This window comes from Balaenoptera borealis, assembly GCF_965194805.1.
Source record: "Balaenoptera borealis genome assembly, chromosome: 3".
In the NCBI taxonomy this organism is placed as follows: Eukaryota; Metazoa; Chordata; class Mammalia; order Artiodactyla; family Balaenopteridae; genus Balaenoptera; species Balaenoptera borealis.
Genome location: NC_138866.1, coordinates 84,355,434 through 84,367,751, shown reverse-complemented (window position 1 = coordinate 84,367,751; position 12,318 = coordinate 84,355,434).

Sequence of the window (12,318 nt, the reverse complement as noted above, 5' to 3'; positions counted from 1 at the left end):
GTTGATTTATAATGTTTTGTTAGTTTCTGGTATATAGCAAATTGATTGAGTTTTATATATTTTTTCATATTGTTTTCCATTATAGTTTATTAAGGATATTGAATATAGTTCCCTGTGCCATACAGTAGGACCTTGTTTATCTATTTGATATATAGTAGTTTGTGTCTGCTACTCCCAAACTCTTAACTTATCCCTCCCCCACCCCCTTTCCTCTTTGGTAACCATAAGTTTGTTTTCTATGTCTGTGAGTCTATTTCTGTTTCGTAAATAAGTTCAATTGTATCATATTTTAGATTCCACATATAAGTGATATCATATGGTATTTGTCTTTCTCTTTCAAACTTACTTCACTTACTATGATAATCTCTAGGTCCATGTTGCTGCAAATGGCATTATTTCATTCTTTTTTTATGGCTGAGTAATATTCCATTGTATTCATATACCACATCTTCTTTATCCATTCATCTGTTGATGGACATTTAAGTTGTTTCCATGTCTTGGCTATTGTGAATAGTGCTGCTGTGAACATAGGGGTGCATGTATCTTTTCAAATTAGAGTTTTGTCCAGATATATGCCCAGGATTGGGATTGCTGGATCATATGGCAATATTTTTAGTTTGTTGAGGAACCTCCAGACTGTTCTTCATAGTGGTTGCACCAACTTACATTCTCACCAGCAGTGTAGGAGGGTTCCCTTTTCTCTGCCCCCCTCTCCAGCATTTGTTATTTGTTATTTTTTAAAATATATATATATTTTTGGCTGCATTGGGTCTTTGTTACTGTGTGTGGGCTTTCTCTAGTTGCAGCGAGTGGGGGCTACTCTTCGTTGCAGTGCACGGGCTTTCCATTGCAGTGGCTTCTCGTGTTTCAGAGCACGGGCTCTAGGCACACGGGCCTCAGTAGTTGCAGCATGAGGGCTCAGCAGTTGTGGCTCGTGGGCTCTAGAGTGCAGGCTCAGCAGTTGTGGCTCATGGGCTTAGTTGCTCCACGGCATGTGGGATCCTCCTGGACCAGGGCTCAAACCTGTGTCTCCTGCATTGGCAGGTGGATTACTAACCACCGCGCCACCAGGGAAGCCCTGTTATTTTTTTTAATTTTTAATTTTTTTTTTTTTTTGCTGTGCCACGCAGCTTGCAGAATCTTAGTTCACTGACGAGGGTTTGAACCTGGGGCCCGGAAGTGAGAGCACCGAGTCCCAACCACTAGTCTGCAAGGGAATTCCCCATTATTTGTAGACTTTTTAATGATGGCCATTCTAACCGGTGAGAGGTGATACCTCACTGTAGTTTTGATTTGCATTTCTCTAATAATTAGCAATGTTGAGCATCTTTTCATGTGCCTATTGGCCATCTGTGTGTGATCTTTGGAGGATTGTCTATTTACGTCTTCTGCCCTTTTTTTTTTTTTTTAAACTTTGGGTTTATTTATTTATTTATTTATTTATTTATGGCTGTGTTGGGTCTTAGTTTCTGTGCGAGGGCTTTCTCTAGTTGCGACAAGTGGGGGCCACTCTTCATCGCGGTGCGCGGGCCTCTCATTATCGCGGCCTCTCTTGTTGCGGAGCACAGGCTCCAGACGCGCAGGCTCAGTAATTGTGGCTCACGGGCCTAGTTGCTCCGCGGCATGTGGGATCTTCCCAGACCAGGGCTCAAACCCGTGTCCCCTGCATTGGCAGGAAGATTCTCAACCACTGCACCACCAGGGAAGCCCCTGCCCATTTTTTGATTGGGTCGTTTGTTTTTTGTTATTGAGTTGTATGAGCTGTCTTTTATATTTTGGAAATTAAGCCCTTGTCAGTTGCATTATTTGCAAATATTTTCTCCCATTCCATAGGTTGTCTTTTCATTTTGTTCATGGTTTCCTTTGCTGTGCAAAAGCTTATAAGTTTGATTAAGTCCCATTTATTTAGTTTTGCTTTTATTTCTATTGCCTTGGGAGACTGACCTAAAAAAAGCATTGGTGAGATTTATGTCAGAGAATGTTTTGCCTATGTTCTCTTCTAGGAGTTTTATGGTATCATGTCTTATAGTTAAGTATTTAAGCCATTTTGAGTTTATTTTTGTGTATGGTGTGAGGGAGTGTTCTAACGTCATTGATTTGCATGTGGCTGTCCAGCTTTCCCAACACCACCTGCCGAAGAAACTGTCTTTTCTCCATTGTATATTCTTGCCTCCTTTGTCAAAGATTAATTGATCATAGATGTGTGGATTTATTTCTGGACTCTCTATTCTGTTCCATTGATCCATATGTCTGGTTTTGTGCCAGTACCACACTGTTTTGATTATTGTAGCTTTGTAATATTGTCTGAAGTCTGGGAGGGTTATGCCTACAGCTTTGTTATTTTTCTTCAGGATTTCTTTGGCAGTTATGGGTCTTTTATGGTTCCATGTAAATTTTAGGACTACTTGTTCTACTTCTGTGAAAAATGTCATGGGTAATTTGGTAGGGGTCGCATTAAATCTGTAGATTGCTTTGGGTAGTATGGCCTTTTTTTTTTTTTTTTTTTTTAGTGTGGCCATGTTAACAATATTAATTCTTCCAACCCAAGAGCATGGAATAGCTTTCCATTTCTTTGAATCATCTTCAATTTCCTTTATCAAGGTTTTATAGTTCTCAGCATATAAGTCTTTCTCCTCGTTGACCAGGTTTATTCATAAGTATTTATTTTTTTGATGCAATTTTATTTTATTTTACTTTATTTTTAAAAATTTATTTATTTATTTATTTTTGGCTACATTGGGTTTTCATTGCTGCCCGCAGGCTTTCTCTAGTTGTGTCGAGCAGGGGCTACTCTTCATTGTGGTGCACGGGCTTCTAACTGCGGTGGCTTCTCTTGTTGTGGAGCATGGGCTCGAGGCACACGGGCTTCAGTAGTTGTGGCATGGAGGCTCAGTAGTTGTGGCTCGTGGGCTCTAGAGCACAGGCTCAGTAGTTGTGGCACACGGGCTTAGTTGCTCCATGGCATGTGGGATCTTCCCAGACCAGGGAATTGAACCCATGTCCCCTGCATTGGCAGGGGGATTCTTAACCACTGTGCCACCAGGGAAGTCCCTTGTGATGCAATTTTAAAAGGGATTTTTTTTTTTTTTTTTTTTTTTTTTTACTTTCCCTTTCTGATATTTCATTGTTAGTGTAAAGGAATGCAATGGATTTCAGGATGTTAATCTTGTATCTTACTACCTTGCTGGATTTGTTTATCAGTTCTAGTAGTTTTTGTGTGGAGTCTTTAGGGTTTTCTATATATAGTATCATGTCATCTGCATATAATTTTACCTCTTCCTTTCCAATTTAGATACATTTTATTTCTTTTTCTTGTCTGATTGCTGTTGCTAGGACTTCCAATACTATGCTGAAAAGAAGTATTGAGAGTGGGCATCCTTGTCTTGTTTCAGATTTTGGTGAGAAACCTTTCAGCTTTTCACTGTTGAATATTATGTTGGCTGTGTGTTTGTCATAAACAGCTTTTATTATGTTGAGATATATTCCCTCAATACCCACTTTGGTAAGAGTTTTTATCATGAATGGATGTTGATGCCCCCCCCACATATTTTTTTTCCAAAGAAAAGTTTATTTATAAAATACTGACAAGTTTGACGGGACATGGGACTTCTCGTGGTACATATTTCAGATCGATTTCTTTGTTACCTTTCATTCAAAAAATAAACCTGCTAACAAGATATATGACATATAGATATATACATATTTTCTAACAGATAGACACCTGCCATAATGAATACTCTCCCCATAATTTTTCATTATACCTTTTAAGTCAAAAAATAAAAATTTGTGTTGCTTTTTGTTTTTGGAGTCTGTATGCATAAAAGAAGGTAAAACATTTAAATGCTTTTGTTTATTCTTACAGAAACAAAGATAAGGGCGGTGGTCTCAAGAGGGCACCTGTGCTCAGGTGGTGGTCAGGGTTGCCACTGGGCCGGACCACACAGAGGCACTCGGGGGTGGGCAGCTGCTGTTCAGATGGTCCCCCCTCCCCCCTCCCCCCTCCAACCCCTCACCAAGTGTGGGCACCTTCAGATGTGCACTATGGGAAGGTGGGGGGAGACCCTGCCTAGAGTGGACTATGGGGAGGCTCTGGCACCTTTAAAAGCTCTGCCCAGGTAGATGTGGGCAGATACAGATAGCCTCCAGCCAGTGTGCGCCTGGCAGGGCAGCCAAAAGCATCCCTGTTTCTTCTGAATCGCGGCAGTGCCAGGTGGGGAGATTGGAGGAGAGGCAGCCTCAGTTGGCAAACTCCCTGGAGCCCTGGGAGGAAGGTGCTTCTGGAACCTGGAGCAACTTTTTGGTTCGTTTTGGCAGGCTGGGTGTGAAGCTGATGTGAACCCTCCGCCACATATTTTTTAAATGCCTGATACATCCCTTCTATCATCATACTATCTCCATTCATCATCGATGAAATGTTCAACAACTGGACCACCAGATCTTCATTTCCAGCTGTGTGGTGAGTGACCCAGCTTCTGAACATAATTTTTTGCCTGCTTTTGCAGACCTCTCCTAGCACCAACTGTTGCAGTTTGGGTTCTCCAAGAGGCAGACTCTGAGACCCAGTTTAGTGTACAGAGTGTTTATTAGGGAGTGTTCCTGGGATTGACAACCATGGAAGGGAGGAAAAGGGGGAGAAATTGAACTATGGTACATACCTGACAACAATATGAACTGATCATGTAGGCACTCTGAAGCTAAAATAGATGGTGAGGATGTCCCACATTGGGGACAGAAATGGCCAGACTTATAATGCCCTGCCTCTATTATTCATTAGATGTATTCATTAGATGGGAAGGCCATGACCTTGGGGAAAGGGTCTCTGCAGCTTAGCTAGATACTGAAGTATCTGAAAGCTAAAGGCCATCATTTGGGCCAGCAAATCCCTCCTTCCTGGAGGATATATCTCTGTGTCCATCCAGAAACTGAGGCACAGAGAGCTTCTCAAGGTCACATAGTTGGTAAATAATGGAGCCAGTCTGACCCCAGAGTGGCACTCTTTTTTTAAAAAAATTATTTTATTTTTATTTTATATTTGGCTGCGTTGGGTCTTCGTTGATGCGCATGGGCTTTTCTCTAGTTGCGGTGAGCGGGGGCTGCTCTTGGTTGTGGTGTGCAGGCTTCTCATTGTGGTGGCTTCTCTTGTTGGGAGCACGGGCTCTAGGCGCGCAGGCTTCAGTAGTTGTGGCACATGGGCTTAGTTGCTCCACGGCATGTGGGATCTTCCTGGACCAGGGCTCGAACCCATGTCTCCTGCATTGGCAGGCGGATTCTTAACCACCGTGCCACCAGGGAAGCCCCAGAGTAGCACTCTTAACCATCGTCAGTAATTTGGTGCCTCTCCCTGGTCTGGTAGACAAGCACCTACAGCTTGTTTACTCAAAGCAGTAAGGGACCAGCACACTGGAAATAATTTTAGTGTAAAACATATGGAGGAGCAAGATAGTAAAGGTGGTCAGGACGGGGCAAGAAGGGAGAAACACAGTAACCAGAGGCGGGATAGGGAAAGGAGAGTCTTCTAATACGTCTCCAGTGCTGTAGGCTGGAGGGGCCTTGAGCAGCTAGCATGCCCTGTCCATCAGCCTGGTCATACTCTCCTGGGAGTCCAAGAGTGGGTGACATTCCAGATTTCCCCAGTTTGGAGAAAATATCACTTAACACCCTCCATATCCATCTGCTCTGAAGCCCCTGAACTCCAAGCAGCCCCCTAATCTAAAAAGGCTTTTCCTTTTTAGACACAAATATTCTTGACAAATATACTTTTCATAATAAACTGTTGATCAATCTTATAAATCATTCTCTCTGTCTTTGGTTAGCAGGGACTGGTTCACCAGAGCCTGAGCACTTTTCAATGATGAACTGAGCAGCCAGACTTCAAGGAGAGAGGAGAGATGACAGCCTGGGGACTCTGAGCTGTGTTCCCTCAGCATAACACCATGCTCTTCATGCATGGCCCTTCCTCTTTCTCCCTGTTTTTCTTACTTTGCCTTAGACTGGATGACTTTCTCTTTCAGCCCCAAATCATGCCCTAATGCCCCAATGTGTGAATAGAATCATATTTTCCTACTGACTGCTCTCATGCAGGTGCTATTTTTTTTTGGAAGAGGAAGAAGAAGGAGAAGAAGGGAGAAAGGGAGAAGGGGGAAAAAAGAGGAATAGATGAAATCAAAAGGAAAGGAAGAAGGCAAACCCCTGGTGTGTTGAGGACAGAGCTTAAAGCCACGGTTTCTTTCAGTGTCTCCTCGAGGCTCTTTAGTCATTCAAAAAATGTTTTTGCAACACCGAGTGACACACATTTCTAAGTTAATCCTTTGAGTAAAGTGTAATTTAATTAGTTGGGGGGAATGTGGGGCGTGTTTCAGTCACTCTCAGATATTTTGAATTTATTTTTCAAGTGCAAAATTAATATATGCCCGTTGTAAATAAGAAATCCAAATACCGAGGTGTATAAAGTAAAAAGGTAGCCCTCATTCTCATTCTCCTTCTCTCCTTAACTCTTTTTTTTTTAATGTTGATTGATTGGTTTGCCTGTGTTGGGTCTTAGTTGTGGTGCGTGGGCTTCTCTCTAGTTGTGGTGAATGGGCTCCAGAGCACGTGGGCTCAGTAGTTGTGGTGTGAGGCTCAGTTGCCCCACGGTATGTGGGATCTTAGTTCCCTGACCGGGGATGGAACCTGCGTCCCCTGCATTGGAAGGCAGATTCTTAGCCACTGGACCACCAGGGAAGTCCCTCTCCTTAACTCTTTTTTTCAAAATATTTATTTATTTATTTATTTTTGGCTGTGTTCGGTCTTCATTGCTGCTCACAGGCTTTACTCTAGTTGCGGCGAGCGGGGGCTACTCTTCATTGCAGTGCGCAGGCTTGTCATTGCGGTGGCTTCTCTTGTTGCAAAGCACGGGCTCTAGGCACGTGGGCTTCAGTAGTTGTGGCTCACGGGCTCTAGAGTGCAGGCTCAGTGGTTGTGGCGCACGGGCTTAGTTGCTCGGTGGTATGTGAGATCTTCCCGGACCAGGGATCGAACCCCTGTCCCCTGCATTGGCAGGCAGATTCTTAACCACTGCGCCACCAGGGAAGCCCCCTGTCCTTAACTCTTAAGACCAGTTTGGTGTGTATTGTTCCAGACCTTTGGGGGAGCACATGTAAACACACCCCAAAAACAGGATTGGGCAACATGTATTATCTTGTAACGTGACCTCTCCCAGTAGCGTTAGACTGGCTTGACTGCCAGGCCAAGGTGGCACAAAGGAGTCTGAGAAAATGCTGTGTGTAACTACAAGGTAATGTCTATCCCCATAGGCCTGAGCTCCATGACTAAGTTGTATATGCTGTACATGTTGAACACTTATTAAATGGGAAACCTGGGTTTTTTTTGTATTTAATTGTTTCCTCCTGGTGAGTGAGAATTGATTTTAAGATGTTGAAAGTCAGCCCTCTCTCTGGCCTCTCTCAGTATAGCTCCATGGTTCATAACCTTTTCCTACCTCAGCACACATAACAGATGCTGTGTGCACTTGATACACACATACCCTGAAGTGTCCTCTGTACTCAAAAAAGCACTCAAGAAAAGCACGTCAGAATGCCAGGAAGTGAAAGAGATGCTGCCACAGGGATAATCTTATATCTTTAAAATTACTTTTATAAGGGACTTCGCTGGCAGTCCAGTGTTTGGGACTCTGCACTTCCACTGCAGGGGGTGTGGGTTAAATTTCTGGTCAGGGAACTAAGATCCGGAAGCTGCTCAGTTAAAAACAGAAACAGAAACAAAAACAACAACAAAAAACATTCAATTGAGCACCTGCTCTGTGCCAGGCACTGAACCAGGTTCTGAGGAAACAAAGGTGAACAAGACACCATTCCTGCTTCCAATGTAGTACAGCAGTTCTTGAACTTTACTGAGAAGCAACTAGGAGCTTATTAAAATGCAGAGTCTGTTTCAGTAGGTGAGACCAAAGAATTTGCACTTTTAACAGATACCCATGGTGATTTCCTCAAGAGTATGGGATGGTCTCATTTTATTTATTTATTTGTTTATTTATTTATTTGGCTGCACAGGGTCTTAGTTGCAGCATGCGGGACCTTTGTTGAGGCACACGGGATCTTTAGTTGCAGCATGTGCGAGCTAGTTCCCTGCCAGGGATCGAACCTGGGCCCCCTGCATTGGGAGTGTGGAGTCTTAGTCACTGGACCACCAGGAAAGTCCCGGGATGGTCTCATTTTGAAAAACACTGGTCTCGACACAGGGAAGCCCAAAAATTACATTAGGGGTTCAGGATCAGGGACTATTTTTATCCCTGATATTTCCTGAAATAAGCAGCACATGCATATTATCATGTGCTGAAGTTAGAGTGACCCTCTGACAATGACTCAGGAAGATTTAAATGCAGAAAATGCAGACTTATATAAACAAGTTGTCTGTCAATATGTAGGAGTTTTTGGAAGATTCCAAATGATTAACATCCTCACTTGACAAATATTGAGTGCCTAGTTTGTCCCAGGTACTGGTGGGCATTCCCTTCTGTCTAAATCTCCTCCTATGCCTTATATTCTGCTACTTCTATTTCTCTGAACCATTATTCTATTTATTATTGCCCTTTCCTTTGTCTTCAAGCTCTCTTTTTCTGCTGGATCCTTCCTTTTAACACATCTCTTTTTGTCTGAAAAGTAAAAATTCTTTGACCTTGTGTCTCCTCTAGTTATAATTATGTTCTATTTTCTTTCTCACAACCCCATCACTTAGGATGCTTTTGGCTGCAAGTAACAGAAAACTCAACACACATTGGCTTAAACAAAAGCATCTATTGGCTCATGTGACTGAAAAGTCCAGAAGCATGTCTGGCTTTAAGCAACACTTGATGCTGTAGCTCAAATGATGTCTGGAGGAGCCTAGTCCCTTTGTGTTCTTCACTCTACTTTAATCCTTGGTGTCCCATCCCATTCACCCCTGGCAGTTTTAAGTTCTCTCCTCATGGCTGCAAAATAGCTCAAATCCTCCCACCACCTTACCCAGGGAAAGATAGAGGATCTCACTGAGGAACCTCCAGGGAAGAGAGAGGAAGCTGTTTCTTCCTAGAAGGCCACAGTACTCCTTGGCACTGACTGGATTAGTTGTCAATTTCTGAACCAATCCCTGGGACCAAGGGTCGGGCTGTGCTGATTGGATTGAGCCAGTTAGGGCAACCCTTGGAGCCGGATTTGGAGTTAATCCCACCCAAATCATGTGGCTGAGAATGGAGGAGGAGTGGTTTTCCAAACAATATTTGGGGACACAGTACTGGAAGGAGAGAAAATGCTGCTTAGCAATCAATAACAGAGACTCACTATAAGAGCCATGCTTCTGAAAATATAGGCCACAGTCATAGTCGAATGCTCTCATCTTCCATCTATTCTTTTTTTAAAAAATAAATTTACAGGGATGACTATTTATTTATTTATTTATATAGGCCGCTCCGTGTGGCATGCAGGATTTTAGTTCCCCGACAAGGGATCAAACCCCTGCCGCCTTTGTTGGAAGATCAGAGTCTTAACCACTGGACTGCCAGGGAAGTCCCCTTCTGTCTATTCTTTAGCCCTGATCCTGGGAAAAAAATTGCTCCCCATGCCCACATCATTAAATACTACCAAATCCATTGTTCCTTCTAGGTTCTTACCTTGTCTGACTTCTCTGTATCATTTGACACTATTGATGACTCCTCTCTTGACTCCCTTGGCTTATGTGATGCCACTTTGTCTAGGTTCTACTCTTGCTTCTCTGACCACTCTTTCTCAGGCTTCGTCCCTTAAGTGTTGGTTTTCCATTTTAGGCCCTTTTCTCTTGTCGATCTGCAAACTCTGTTGTATCTGGCCCATTGCCCAGCATGATGTCTGGCACATATTAGCACTCAAACAATATACTAAACAAATGAACAAATGAATGAATGGGTATTCACTTAGGCTTGAACTCCACTCTGCTAATATAATTCCCAAGACTGTATAATCAGCTGATTCTGATCTCCAGGTCTCCATATATGTCAACAGGCTTACTGCACACCCCCTACCAGATGACCCACAAGTGCCTCGGATTAACGTGTGTAAACTACCCTCCTTATCCTTATCTATAAACCTGTTCCTCCTCTTTTACTCACTCTACTAATTGATGGGGTCACTGTCCACCCAGTTATCCAAAACTGCTTCCTGGTATCTTTCCTCATACCTCCCTCAAACACTTCCTAAGCCTTCTGACTCTACCTCCTTAGTACATCTCACTGTCTTCTTCATCCATGCCCACTGCTACCGCCCTGATTTACGTTACGTTAGTCTCCGTACCTTTTCCTCAGCCTCTACACCATCATCCATCTCTTAAAGCCATTATGACTTGTTCTTAGAGAACATTTTTAAAAGTCATATCTTATTTGTATTTCTCCTTTCAATGAGCACCCCTTTGTCTACAGGATAGAGTTCAAACTCCTGGGCTTGGTGTGAAATATGATTTGTGATGCTGTCTGGCCCAGACCACTCTTCAAAAATGTTTTTCATACTATGAGTGGTGACCTGTTTGTAAGTCATGAAATCAATTTAGTGGGTCACATGTAACATTTAAAGAAGTGTAATATATAGAATTGAAACTATGAGAGTGTATTACTTAGATTAATCAAGTATTACGTTTCATTTATATATTACATAAGTGAGGATAGGATAGCTTTTGCTGCAGTAACAAATAACACCCAAATCTCTGTGGCTTAACACAGCAAAGCTTATTTTTCACTTATGCGAAGTCTACTGTGAATCTCAGAAATGCTCTAGGGCAGCTGTCCTCTTCTTGTTGGATTAGCAATGCAGGGTAGGGAATTCCCTGGCGGTCCAGTGGTTAGGACTCCATGCTTCCACTGCAGGGGTCACAGGTTCGATCCCTGGTTGGGGAACTAAGATCCCACATGCTGCGCGGTGCAGTCAAAAAAAACAAAACAAAAAAAGAGCAATGCAGGGTGTTTCAGTTCTGTGGTACATCCAGCTCAGTACGTGCTTTCACAATCACTGTGGTGGGGAAGAGAACATTGGATGGTCTTGAACCTGAAATGAAATGTTTTGGTCAGAAATTGGTAAATGTCACTTCTGCTCATAATTCATTAGCCAGAAGTAGTCATATGACTGCCTAATTGCCAAGAGGCAGAGAAATATAATCCTCCAATATGCCCAGAGGGATAGAAGAACTGGATGTTGGTGGGCCCTGGAAAATTCCACCATATTAATATGTATGTATGTATCGGGTCATAATAAATTACATTTCTTACTGTGGGTCACAGTGAAAAAAATACTTGAGAAACTGCTCTATTGCTTCCTTTTCCCTCTGCCCTCACTATACCCTATGATCCAAAGGAGTGCATAGAGATATAGGACCTACATTCAGAGGCCAGTTCTACCACTTCCCTGCTTCTGTGAACTTGTTCAAGTCACCTAACCTCTCTGAGCTTCGTTATCTTCAGAGGTAGCAGGGAAATAACATTTGTCTTGTAAGATTGTGGTAAGATGTAAGAGACATGATATGGTAACTGTCTGGCCCTAGGCTTGACTCTGTGTGTGAATTTAGTCCCTGGAAATTGTCAGCATTCTGCCAAACAGAACTCTTTTTTTCAGATACATGATCTCTTTCATAACCCCGTGCATTTGGGCATGCATGCTGCCTCACCTGGATTGCCTTTTCCCTTCTCATCTGTCTGTTAAGTGCTTTATCCTTTAGTACTCAGCTCAGTTTCCTCTAGGAACTACTCCCTGACTCAGATGAGCAGATATGATACAGAGTAGTGGATAATGAGCATGTATCCTGGAGAGAACCAACAAACGTAATTTGAATCCCAGTTCCACCACTTCACCAGCTATGACAAGCCTGTGACTAGCAAGTTACTTAACATCTGTTAGATTCAGTTTTCTCACCTGTGAAATAGGCATAATATTAGTACCTACTTCATAGGATGTTGTGAGAATTAAAAGAGAAATTGCCTCAAAAGTGTTAGGTTCGGGGCCTGGCCCATCACACCCTTCTTTGGGCCACACTGTACCTAGTAACTCCCTCTACTATAATTCCTCTCACTCTGTGCTGCCATTTTTTATTTGACACCATGCCATGCACTAGACTGTGGACTTGTTGAGCACTCTCCCAGAGTTCAACAATAATAGCTAGCTTTTTGGGCTTCCCTGGTGGCGCAGTGGTTGAGAACCTGCCTGCCAATGCAGGGGACATGGTTTCAAGCCCTGGTCCGGGAGGATCCCACATGCCACGGAGCAACTAAGCCCGTGCGCCACAACTACTGAGCCTGCGCTCTAGAGCCCACAAGCCACAACTACTGAG